General features: G+C 41.8%; 1 protein-coding gene across 3 annotated transcripts in view; it reads right to left on the bottom strand.

The window, feature by feature from the left end:
- The window catches only part of gsn (gelsolin), a 104,540-nt gene that overhangs the window by 18,498 nt on the left and 72,561 nt on the right, over positions 1 to 13,481 (bottom strand). The window lies entirely within an intron of this gene.

Below are 13,481 nucleotides of genomic sequence, written 5' to 3'. Positions count from 1 at the left end.
ACCGCTATCACCCCTCTCCACCCCAAGAACCTCGTGATCTCCTGGGGGAGGCAAAAAAACGGATAAAAACCCAGGTCCAATTCGGGAAAAAAATCCGGGAAATTCCTCTCCGACCCCAATCCAGGCGATCGAGGAGGATATGAGGATATGAGGAGAAACATAGAAATTAGGTGCAGGAGTAGGCCATTCGGCCCTTCGAGCCTGCACCGCCATTCAATATGATCATGGCTGATCATCCAACTCAGTATCCCGTACCTGCCTTCTCTCCATACCCTCTGATCCCCTTGGCCACAAGGGCCACATCCAACTTAAATATAGCCAATGAACTGGCCTCAACTACCCTCTGTGGCAGAGAGTTCCAGAGATTCACCACTCTCTGTGTGAAAAATGTTTTTCTCATCTCGGTTTTAAAGGATTTCCCCCTTATCCTTAAGCTGTGACCCCTTGTCCTGGACTTCCCCAACATCGGGAACAATCTTCCTGCATCTAGCCTGTCCAACCCCTTAAGAATTTTGTACGTTTCTATAAGATCCCCTCTCAATCTCCTAAATTCTAGAGAGTATAAACCAAGTCTATCCAGTCTTTCTTCATAGACAGTCCTGACATCCCAGGAATCAGTCTGGTGAACCTTCTCTGCACTCCCTCTATGGCAATAATGTCCTTCCTCAGATTTGGAGGCCAAAACTGTACGCAATACTCCAGGTGTGGTCTCACCAAGACCCTGTACAACTGCAGTAGAACCTCCCTGCTCCTATACTCAAATCCTTTTGCTATGAAAGCTAACATACGACTTCCGGTTGGCGCCACGATGTGAGTGGAATCGCGCCATTACAGCTCCGAAAAAAACTGAATTTAAAACGGGGGTAAAAGGGTCAAACAAACGCACTTACCACAGGAGATCGATTGTGAACGGCTCCGGCAGCGTTTAAAAGGTGCGTGACGTCATCAGGCGCGCGATTTTAAGAAGAAATTATGACCCAGCGCTCCCCCACCCCCACCGCTGGAAAAAAAGCTACGAGAAGGGAAACTGGCCTCAGCTCGGGTGCAACTGCTGCTTCTCAAGAAGATATCTCACAGAGGAAAGCTGAAATGGAGGAACTTAAGACTACCATTCTAGGTGAGATAAAGAAGCAGAGGAAGGAGTATATGGAGGAGATAAAGAAGCAGAGGAAGGAGTATATGGAGGAGATAAAAAGTTTAAAAGCGGATATGCTGGTGTCTCACGAGAAAAATAAAGAAGATAAAGAAGACTTAATAAAACAAGTTATAACGACGGTAAAAAGTATGATGGATGAGTGGAAGGAAAAGGCTAATGCCGAGTTACAAACTCAAATTGAGGATGTAAAGGAAATAGCTGCTGGGATGGAAAGAAAGCTGGATGACAAGATAGATCCTACTATAATTTCGCTAGACCAACAAGGCGAAGCAATTAAAGAGCTAACTAAAATTGCTGAAGTGAATACTAAGGAGACCGAAAAACTCCGTGCCGAGAACAAACGCCTCTTAGAATTATTACATAAAACAAACGAGAAATGTATCGATCTGGAGGGACGCCAACGCCGTAAAAATTTGCGTATAGTTGGTCTGAGCGAAGGTCGTGAGGGGAGTCAAGATCCTCGAAAATTTGTTGCAAAACTTTTAATGGATATTTTGAATTTGGATCATGAACCCCTGTTGAGCCGTGCACATAGGGCTCTAAGACGGGCCCCTGGGATAGGTTCATCGCCCAGACAAATGATTGTAAAAGTGGCCTTTGACCATGTCTTCGAAGAAATGATGAAGATAATAATAAAAAAGAGAAACCTGAAATACGAGGGAGACAACATCAGTATTTTTAGAGACTTCCCTGCAGAAGTGGCCAAGAAAAGAGCTCTATTTAAAGAAACAAAAGGTATTCTGAGGAATGTACAGAATACTAAGAATCTGAGATATGGCTTGATGTACCCAGCAATACTGAGAGTAACTTATGATGACAAGGAATATCGTTTCGTTAAGCATACTGAAGCATTGAAATTCGCCCGAGGCATACAGCAGAAGCCAGAAGATGAAGAGAGAGAAGATGCGGAGGAAGAACCCGAGGGAGAAGGAGAGGACTGAACTTTTATCATCGACCTGTGGTTATGAAATACTCACTTAGAAGGAAGTGGAATAATGGGCATTTAGTAGTAGTTCTGTATTAATTATTAGAAAATATTTAATTATTCCATGATAATAGTATTACATATTATAGTATTAAATACAATTGATATTAGTAATTAGCAAATAGTAATATGAATAATAGAAATAATTACTAAGTACTAAGTATATAAAGTTAGTACCCCACCCCAATATATATAGCATTTGAGATAGGAGCTGGTATAATCAACATCTTTTTTTAATTAAAAAAACGGAAGTCTTTAGATTAATGGCCACGTTAGTGTGGCTTTCACCTTCACATACTACACACTATACAAGTGTAGTTTCTTTTTTTTCTGAGCACCCTATTAACACTCTTTACTTTTTTTTTATTATTGATATTTCTTATTGTTTTTGTTTTTTATTGATCTTATATTATATATTATTTGAATGTAGATGTGAAGGATATTGTGTATTTAGTTTAAGAAGACATAGATGTGGATTAAGGTGGAAAGAAATTCTCATTGGATTGATGTCCGGGTGCAACGGGGAGCTGGGTGAGTCAAGAAGGCTACTCCAAAAAAAGCCGCCCTAATAGTAAAATGCATGATATAAAGGTGAAGACTGGGGGTGATGGAGTAACCTTCTGCAGTTGGAATGTAAAAGGCATTAATGAACCAATTAAAAGGGGAAAGGTATTAGCTCAGTTGAACAGATTGAAGACAGATGTCATTTTCCTTCAAGAGACTCATCTTAAAAAAGATGCTCAACATAGATTAACAGCTAAATGGATTTCTAAGGTGTATCATTCTACATTTATTCATAAATCTAGAGGAGTTGCAATAATTATTCGCAAAGGTATACCTTTCATACAAAGTTCTATTATAGAGGATAAAGAAGGCAGATATGTAATAATTACAGGGGAATTATATTCAAAAAAGGTAATTTTAATGAATATATGCCCCTAATTTTGATAATCCATTATTTTTTAAGAAAATATTTAATAATATTCCTATATCCACTCAACACAATTTAATAATTGGAGGTGATTTAAATTGTACTTTAGATAATTATCTAGATAGATCATCCGCAAAAAGGAAAGCTGCCTCGAAATCAAGTAAATTCATAAATGCTTTTATCAATACATCTAATATTAAAGACATCTGGAGGTTAGATAACCCATCCGGACGAGAATATTCTTTTTTCTCGCCCGTACATGGAACCTATTCGAGGATAGATTATTTTTTAATAGATTCTAAATTACTTCCTTTTACGTATGATGCAAAATATCATAATATTATCATCTCGGATCATGCGCCATTAACATTTAAGATAAAATTAAAAGATATATCTAATAAAACTACTACCTGGAGATTTAACCCTCAGATATTAAAGGACAATGACTGTTGTAAATATGTGATGGATCAGATTAAATTATTTTTTGAAACTAATGATAATCCTGAAACTTCTCCATCACTATTTTGGGACACATTTAAGGCATTCATGCGTGGCGCAATAATATCCGCACAAGCACATCTCAATAAAGAAAATCGAAAAATAGAACAAAATTTAGAAAATGAGATAAAACGTCTAGATAATGAAAATATAAAACAGCCTTCCAAAGAGTTAAGTAATAAAATTGCATCAGTAAAATATAGATTAAATAAAATATATTCTAATCAAGTGATTAAACTTTTTCAACAAACTAAGCAAGTGTATTTTGAATTTGGAGATAAGCCACAAAAATTACTAGCACGACAGCTTAGAAAATTAGAAGATGAGAAGATGATACACGGAATTAGATCTGAGTATGGAAATATATTAATTACTCCAAAAGATATTAATGATAGATTTTTACAATATTATAAAAATCTTTATTCGTCAAAACTAACAGGACAAACAGATAGTATGGAAATATTTTTACAAGAATGTCAAATCAATAGCTTAGATCAGGAAGGTAGAGAATTGTTAAATGCTGAAATAACAGTAAAAGATATTATAGAATCAATTAGTTCGCTTAAGAACGGAAAAGCAGCGGGCCCAGATGGCCTGAGTGCAGAATTTTATAAAAAATTTCAAGATCTGATTTCCCCAAGATTACAAATAATGTATAGATATGCATATGACCAAGGAAAATTACCAGAATCTTTAAATGAATCCACAATTACACTCATCCCTAAAGTAGATAAGGATTTGGAAGATCCTGGATCATATAGAGCGATTGCCCTTTTAAATACAGACCAAAAAATATTAACTAAGGTCTTATCTAGGAGATTAAGTTTAGTGATCTCTAAATTAATACATTATGATCAAACAGGTTTTATCCCAAAACGTTACTCATCCCATAATCTCAGACGTTTGTTTAATATTATATATTCAAAAAGAATACGAGATACGGAACTAGCGGTTATATCACTAGATGCAGAAAAAGCGTTTGATCAGGTGGAATGGATGTATTTATTTAATATAATGGAAAAGTTTCAATTGGGGGATAGATTTTGTAAATGGGTAAGAATTTTATACTCGAATCCTATGGCAAGAATTTTGACTAACCAAATTTTATCAGCCAAATTCAAACTCTCTAGGGGATGCAGACAGGGATGTCCGTTATCACCCTTATTGTTCGCATTGGTGATAGAACCATTGGTGGAAAAAATTAGATCTGAACCTGAAATATATGGCTATAATACTGATACAACAATTAATAAAATTTCTTTATATGCAGATGATGTTTTGATTTATATTACAAAACCGGAAATTAGTATTCCCAACCTGCTAAACATTATAACTAAGTTTGGTGCATTTTCTGGGTATAGGATTAATTGGGATAAAAGCGAGATTATGCCAATAACAGGAATAAATCTTAATACATTACAACAATACCCATTAAAAGTAGTTACAGACAAACTTAAATATTTAGGGATTAACGTAACTAAAACTCATAACTCATTAATAAAATCCAACTATCCTCAACTATTAGATAAACTTAGAAAAAATATTTTATATTGGAAAACACTGCCTATATCCATGATTGGTAGAATAAGTGCCATAAAGATGGTATTTCTACCGCAGTTGTTATATTTGTTTCAGGCTATTCCTTTTTTTCTTCCGAAAACTTTTTTTAAAAAATTGATAATATTGTCAATAGCTTTATTTGGGATTATAAAAATCACAGAATAAATAAAAAACATCTATGCAAAGCTAAGATAAATGGAGGATTAGCACTTCCAAACTTTTTATATTATTTTTGGGCTGTTCAGATTAAGAATATGAATTTCTGGTGGGTAAATATGGATCATGAACCGACATGGTTAAATATAGAAAAGGAGGACTGTCTACCTTTCAATGTAGGTTCGATAATTTTTGCACCAACGGAAGTACAAAAAAAATATTATAAAGACAACCTAATAATATATAATAATAGACGTATTTGGAAACAAATAGTTAAGACTCTACACTTGGATAATCTCTCATTTAGATTACCAATTATGAATAATCCATCGTTTAAACCTGCTATATTAGATGGGGGGTTTAAACAATGGGATGATTTAGGAATTACAAGGATAGAACATCTGTATAGAAAAGGAAAATTTCTTTTATTCCAGGAGTTACAAGATATTTATGGATTGTCTCCACAACATTTGTTTAGGTATTTACAAATTAGAGATTATATTAAATCCAATACACAAGATTATAAAAATAAAGAAGCAGGATTGTTAGATGAACTGTTTAATTTATATCCAAATACAGAAAAATTAATAGCCTATATATATAACATCATTTTGGATAAGGAGAATCCAATAACGGAAGTATATCGTCAAGCATGGGAAAATGAAATGGGATTGGCTATAACAAAAGAAAACTGGGAAGAAAGTCTACAACGAATACACCGGTGTTCATTAAACGCCAGACATATACTGATACAATTTAAAGTATTATATAGGTTACATTATTCGAAAACTAAATTAAATAGTATTTTTCCGAATCTCTCCGCTATTTGTGATAAGTGCAAGAAAGCAGAGGCAAATTTAATACATAGTTTCGTTACATGTCCTAAATTGAATTATTACTGGACAGAAATCTTTAAAGTTATTTCTGAAGTCATCAAAGTTAAATTGGACCCTAACCCAAAGCTAATAATATTTGGAATTCCGGATTTACATCTATCACTTACAGTAAATCAAAGAAATTTCTTTGATTACTGTTTAATAATTGGAAAAAAAATCATATTGAAATTTTGGAAGGGAACATTATCCCCCACAACCAAAATGTGGGCAACAGAGATGATGGAGACGTTACTTCTGGAAAGAATTAGATTTGTCCTATTGGACAAGTATAATTCTTTTGAACAGATATGGTCTCCATATATACAGTATTTAGAGAAGTAGCTGTTCTTGGCAACACAGCTCGACGTGCACCCTGCGGGATTTGGTGAGAATAATTCATTTTTATATTGGAATTACATATATGTCTTTATTGATACTATCACTTGTAGTAGTGTTATTAATAATACATATTGTGGTTACTAAAAATGTTTTTTTTTCGTTTCTCTTTTCTTTCTTATATATAATCAAATTATTATTTAATCACTCTCTTAATGATTTATTCTTTCTCTATTCTTTCTCTATCATTATTTCTAAAAAAACAGTAGATAAGTATTACTAGTGTTTTACTTAATGCAAATTGAATTAATTTGATATAAAGTTGTTTGAAGCATTGTAATTGATTACCTTTAATAAAAAAATATATTACGAAAGCTAACATACCATTCGCTTTCTTCACTGCCTGCTGCACCTGCATGCCTACTTTCAATGACTGGTGTACCATGACACCCAGGTCTCGCTGCATCTCCCCTTTTCCTAATCGGCCACCATTTAGATAATAGTCTGCTTTCCTGTTTTTGCCACCAAAATGGATAACCTCACATTTATCCACATTATACTGCATCTGCCAAACATTTGCCCACTCACCCAGCCTATCCAAGTCACCTTGCAGTCTCCTAGCATCCTCCTCACAGCTAACACTGCCCCCCAGCTTAGTGTCATCCGCAAACTTGGAGATATTGCCTTCAATTCCCTCATCCAGATCATTAATATATATTGTAAATAGCTGGGGTCCCAGCACTGAGCCTTGCGGTACCCCACTAGTCACTGCCCGCCATTGTGAAAAGGACCCGTTTACTCCTACTCTTTGCTTCCTGTTTGCCAGCCAGTTCTCTATCCACATCAATACTGAACCCCCAATGCCGTGTGCTTTAAGTTTGTATACTAATCTCTTATGTGGGAGAAGGCAGGAATGGGGTACTGATTGTGGATGATCAGCCATGATCACAGTGAATGGCAGTGCTGGCCCAAAGGGTCGAATGGCCTACTCCTGCACCTATTGTTTATTGCTCCATACACCCAAAAGGTTCCTATTAAATCTTTCCCCCTTCACCTTGAACCTATTGTAGACAGAGTTCGGCGGAGGGGTGGATGGATAGATGTTGGGAGGTCATGTGGCAGTTATACCAGATGTTGGTGAGGTCACATTTGGGTGATTCAGTTCTAGACACCACATTACAGGAAAGATGCTCTCAAGCTAAAAAAGGTATAGAGAAGATTAACGAGGATGCTGCCACAACTGGGGGCTGAGCTATGGGGAGAGGTTGAGCAGGCTGGGATTTTATTCCTTGGAGCACAGGAGGATGAGGGGGTGAGTGTAGTGGGTGTATGGAATGAACTGCTGGCAGGAACAATTGCAATGCTTAAGAAACGTGGATAGGTAGACAAAAGTGCTGGAGAAACTCAGCGGATGCAGCAGCATCTATGGAGCGAAGGAAATAGGCAACGTTTCGTCCCGAAACGTTGCCCATTTCCTTCGCTCCATAGATGCTGCTGCACCCGCTGAGTTTCTCCAGCACTTTTGTCTGCCTTCGATTTTCCAGCATCTGCAGTTCCTTCTTAAACAGGTACATGGATACGACAGGTTTAGAGGGATATGGGCCAGGTGGAGCTAGTATAGATGGGACATGTTGGTTGGTGTGGGCAAGTTGGGCCAAAGGTCCTGTACCCACCCTGTTTAACTCTATTAAAGTCTTATTCTCTTTTTCCTATTTTCTTTTCTTCAACTTTCTTCATTCATTCTTCTTTTTTCTTCTTCTTCACACACTATATATCTCACGTCTTTCTATCCTTTACTATCTAATTTATTTCTCTGATTCTTATTTTTCTTTATTATAACAAAAAAAAAAGCTGTACATAAAATGTATTATGAAAATATATATTAGGCAGGAATGTTACTGCCAGAGGAACATGTTGCAATCACGTGTAGTTTCCTGCAAGTCATTCTGAACTTCGCGTGACATTGCTCTCCTCCAGCGCACACACACACACACAATGTTGCAGTCACACACCAACCTGAGGGTGCAGTCCAAACCCACAGCCATCACCAAGTCACCCCTTCAGACAAAGTGATGCTTTTCCCAAAGCTGTCTTCACATTTCCAATTTGCTCATTGAGGTTTGATGAGCATACAATAGTTACCATAGAAAGGCAGCAAACTAGCACAGACAAAGTGTCTATTGTCGTCACTCCCCGGGCAAATCTACAGGTCACGCACGTCAGATGAGAATGGAGGTTGCGTGATTAGTAAGTTTACACACAACACCAACATTGGTGGGTAGTGGACAGTGAAAGTTGCTTAAGGTTACAATCGGATCCAGATCAATTTGAATGGGAATAGGAGGAATAGGAATACCTCATTGCCACATGCGACTGGGCACAGTGAGATTCTTTGCTTGCATTCACAATGTATACAAATAGCAGCCACCTACGGCGTTGACAAAGTTACAAAGCATGCAGGCTTCCACTTTTCTCCCCCTCCCCCCACCTTGTGACCCTCCCCCCACCACAGCAGTTTCCCACGCTGGGTCCCCATCGTCTTTAGTCCCCCCCCCATTGTCCATTGCTCTTCCCCTCCCCCCTCTCGGCGGTCCTCCACGCTCTCATCGACCGCGGGCCGACCCGCGAGCTGGGAAAGTGAGCAAAGGATTGGCTGAAGGTAGACAAACATGCTGGAGAGACTCAGTGTGTGAGGCAGCATCTCTGGAGCGAAGGAATAGGCGCCGTTTCGGGTCAAGACCCTTCTTCCGACATATATGTAATTTAATGTAATTTGTAATTTGATGTAATTTAACTCCAGCAAGTGAAGCATCCTGCCACGTTAAAGCAGGACAGTCATGGGGAGAAGGCAGGAGAATGGGTTTGAGAGGGAAAGATAGATCAGCCATGATTGAATGGCGGAGTAGACCCGATGGCCTAATTCTGCTCAAATAACTTGGCAGCCCTAGACAGTAAATGACTAGCCGTCTGGAGTATTGTAGACAGAGAAAGCTAGGGGTACAGGCACATCATTCCCAGAGAGTGGCAACACTGGCACACAAGGTGGCATTTATTACACTTCATCAATCAGAGAGTTGGTGAGGCCACGCCTGAAATTATGGGTGCAATTTAAATTGCCAAGCTGCAGGAAGGTGGCGATGAATCTGGGGTGGGTGCAGGGGGCATTTACAATGATATTGCTGGGCTGGAGGGCTTGTTTTACAAGGAGCGACTGGGACAATTCCACTGGACAAAACGAGGCTGAGAGGTGACTGTACAGAGATTTATAACCGATAATGGTCAGAGTCTCTCCACCCCCTTCCCATGTAGGGACGTCTAAAGCTATAGAGCATAAGTTTAAGGTGAGAGGGGAAATAAAGGGGTGAAAAGCTTGCCCTCCACGTCCAAACACGCATGGATCGAGATGCCAGAGCAAGCAGCAGATGTGGGCACAATGACAGCATTTGGACAGGTTCAAGGAAAAGAAAATATTTAGAGGGATACAAGCAAAATGCTAGCAAATGTGACCACCTCAGGGAAACTACTTGGTCAGCATGAGCAGGTTTAGAGATGCAGCTCTCCCGGCAGACCCATTGTCTCTGCGTGTTCGTGCCCCACCGAACTCATCTCCACATACCTTGACACCATCCTATCCCCCTTGGTCAAATCCCTCCCCACCTATGTTCTAGACACCTCAGACACTCTCCGCCGCCTCCACGCATTCCACTCTCTGGGCCCTCACCCCCTCATCTTCACCATGGATGTCCGGTCACTCTACACCTCCATCCCCCACCAGGATGGCCTCAAAGCCCTCCGGTTCTTCCTCGACCAGAGGAGCAACCTTTACCCAGCCACTGACACTCTCCTCCGCTTAGCGGAGTTGGTCCTCACCCTCAATAACTTTACATTTGACTCCTCCCATTTCCTCCAAACACAAGGCGTAGCTATGGGCACACGCATGGGCCCCAGCTACGCCTGCCTCTATGTCGGGTACGTTGAACAATCCTTGTTCAATGCGTACCAGGGCCCCATCCCCGACCTCTACCTCCGCTACATTGACGACTGCTTTGGTGCCACCTCCTGCACCCACACACAACTGACTGACTTCATCCACTTCACCACCAACTTCCATCCGGCACTCCAATACACCTGGACGATTTCCGACACTTCCCTACCATTCCTTGACCTCACCATCTCCATCGCAGGGGACAGACTCCTGACCGACATACATTATAAACCCACTGACTCACATGGCTATCTGGACTACACGTCTTCCCACCCTGCCCCCTGTAAAGACTCCATCCCTTACTCCCAATTCCTCCGCCTACGCCGCATCTGTTCCCAGGATGAGACATTTCATACCAGGGCATCGGAAATGTCCTCGTTCTTCAGGGAACGGGGATTCCCCTCCGCCACCATAGATGAGGCTCACACCAGGGTCTCATCCATACCCCGCAACACTGCTCTCTCTCCCCATCCCCGCACACGCAACAAGGGCAGAGTCCCTCTGGTCCTCACCTTTCACCCCACCAGCCGGCAAATACAACACATAATCCTCCGCCATTTCCGCCACCTCCAACGTGACCCCACCACTCGCCACATCTTCCCATCTCCCCCCATGTCTGCCTTCCGCAAAGACCGCTCCCTCCGCAACTCCCTCGTCAATTCTTCCCTTCCCTCCCGCACCACCCCCTCCCCGGGCACTTTCCGTTGCAACCGCAAGAAATGCAACACCTGTCCCTTCACCTCCCCCCTCGACTCCATTCAAGGTCCCAAGCAGTCGTTCCAGGTGCGACAAAGGTTCACCTGTATCTCCTCCAACCTCATCTACTGCATCCGCTGCTCTAGATGTCAGCTAATTTACATCGGTGAGACCAAGCGTAGGTTGGGCGACCGTTTCGCCGAACACCTCCGCTCGGTCCGCCTTAACCTACATGACCTCCCGGTGGCTCAGCACTTCAACTCCCCCTCCCATTCCCAATCCGACCTCTCTGTCCTGGGTCTCCTCCATTGCCAGAGTGAGCAACAGCGGAAATTGGAGGAACAGCACCTCATATTCCGTCTGGGGTCCTTGCGCCCCTATGGCATCAACATTGAATTCCCCCAATTTGGCTAGCCTGTGCTGTCCCCTCCCCTTCCTTCACCCTCTAGCTGTCTCCTCCCACCCTCCCATCCGCCCGCCCTCGGGCTCCTCCTCTTCCCCTTTTTCCTTCTTTCTTTCCCCACCCCCCATCAGTCTGAAGAAGGGTTTCGGCCCGAAACGTCGCCTATTTCCTTCGCTCCATAGATGCTGCTGCACCCGCTGAGTTCCTCCAGCAATTTTGTGTACCCAGCATGGAAACAAGCCGTTCGGGCCATCGAGTCCACGCCAATCACCGGTCACTGGTTCTATCTCATCCACTTTCACTTTTTCATCCACTCCCTACACACTCAGGGCAGTTTACAGAGGCCGATTCACTTACAAACCTGCACGTCTTTGGAATGTGGGAGGAAACTGGAGCACCTGGAGAAAGCCCAGGCGGTCACAGGGACAACGTGCAGACTCCACGCAGTCAACACACGAGGTCAGGATCAAAGCTGGGTCTCAGGCACAGTGAGGCAGCAACTCTACCGCTGCACCACTGTGCTGCCTGGTCTACTACCCAACACAAAGATGTTACACAGAATTACAGTAACAGTCGACAAGGTCACTGGAGCAAGCGAGCGGGAAGAGTGCAGGGAACATTTTCCAATGATTTGGAAATTGAACAATTCAAACAATCAGAGAGTTAAATAGATAATAGGTGCAGGAGTAGGCCATTTGAGCCTTCGAGCCAACACCGCCATTCAGTGTGATCACGGCTGATCATCCACAATCAGTATTCAAGAAGGAACTGCAGATGCTGGAGGATCGAAGGTACACAAAATTACTGGAGAAACTCAGCGGGTGCAGCAGCATCTATGGAGCGAAGGAAATAGGCGACGTTTCGGGCCGAAACCCTTCTTCAGACTCTGAAGAAGGGTTTCGGCCCGAAACGTCGCCTATTTCCTTCGCTCCATAGATGCTGCTGCACCCGCTGAGTTTCTGAGTACCATCCACAATCAGTACCCCGTTCCTGCCTTCTCCCCATATCCCTTGACTACGCTATCTTTAAGAGCCCTATCTAACTCAAATCATCCAGAGAACTGGCCTCCACCACCCTCTGAGGCAGAGAATTCCACAGACTCACAACTCAGTGTGAAAAAGTGTTTCCTTATCTCTATACTAAATGGTTTACCCCTTAAACTGTGGCCCCTGGTTCTGGACTCCCCCAACATTTCCTGCCTCTAGCATGTCCAAGCCCTTAATAATCTTATATGTTTCAATAAGATCTCCTCTCATCCTTCTATATTCCAGAGTATACAAGTCCAGCCGCTCCATTCTCTCAGCATACGACAGTCCCGCTATCCCAGGAATTAACCTTATGAACCTACGATGCACTCCCTCAATAGCAAGAATGTCCTTCTTCAAATTTGGAGACCAAAACTGCACACAATACTCCAGGTGTGGTCTCACTAGTGCCCTGTACAACTGCAGAAGGACCTCTTTGCTCTTGAGCTGCCTCTTTCTGTTCAGACTCTCTCATTCTCTCTCGATGGAGGGATTTATATTCGCATTTCCCATGCATCAAAGAGATGGACCAGAGTGCCTAGGCATGGCTGCTCCCCACTGCTCTCAATACCTCCTCACACACTACACGCCAGAAGGGCCCTGCTGCTATAATAATATAATAATAGTACAACACAGAAGATGCCCAGTTAGAATAACCTCTGAGGAGTTAGACTAACCTTTGGAGTGCAGGAGGATGAGGGGTGAATTTATAGAGATGTATAAAATCATGAGAGGAATAGATCGGGTAGATGCACAGAGTCTCTTGCCCAGAGTAGGGGAATCGAGGACCAGAGGACATAGGTTTACAGTGAAGGAGAAAAATAAATCAGAGGGGTAACTTTTTCACTCAAAGAGTAGTGGGTGTATGGAACGAG

The sequence above is a fragment of the Amblyraja radiata genome, chromosome 32 (assembly GCF_010909765.2).
Source record: "Amblyraja radiata isolate CabotCenter1 chromosome 32, sAmbRad1.1.pri, whole genome shotgun sequence".
In the NCBI taxonomy this organism is placed as follows: domain Eukaryota; kingdom Metazoa; phylum Chordata; class Chondrichthyes; order Rajiformes; family Rajidae; genus Amblyraja; species Amblyraja radiata.
Note: the sequence above shows the minus strand (reverse complement) of the source record. Positions and strands in the feature narration are given on the sequence as shown.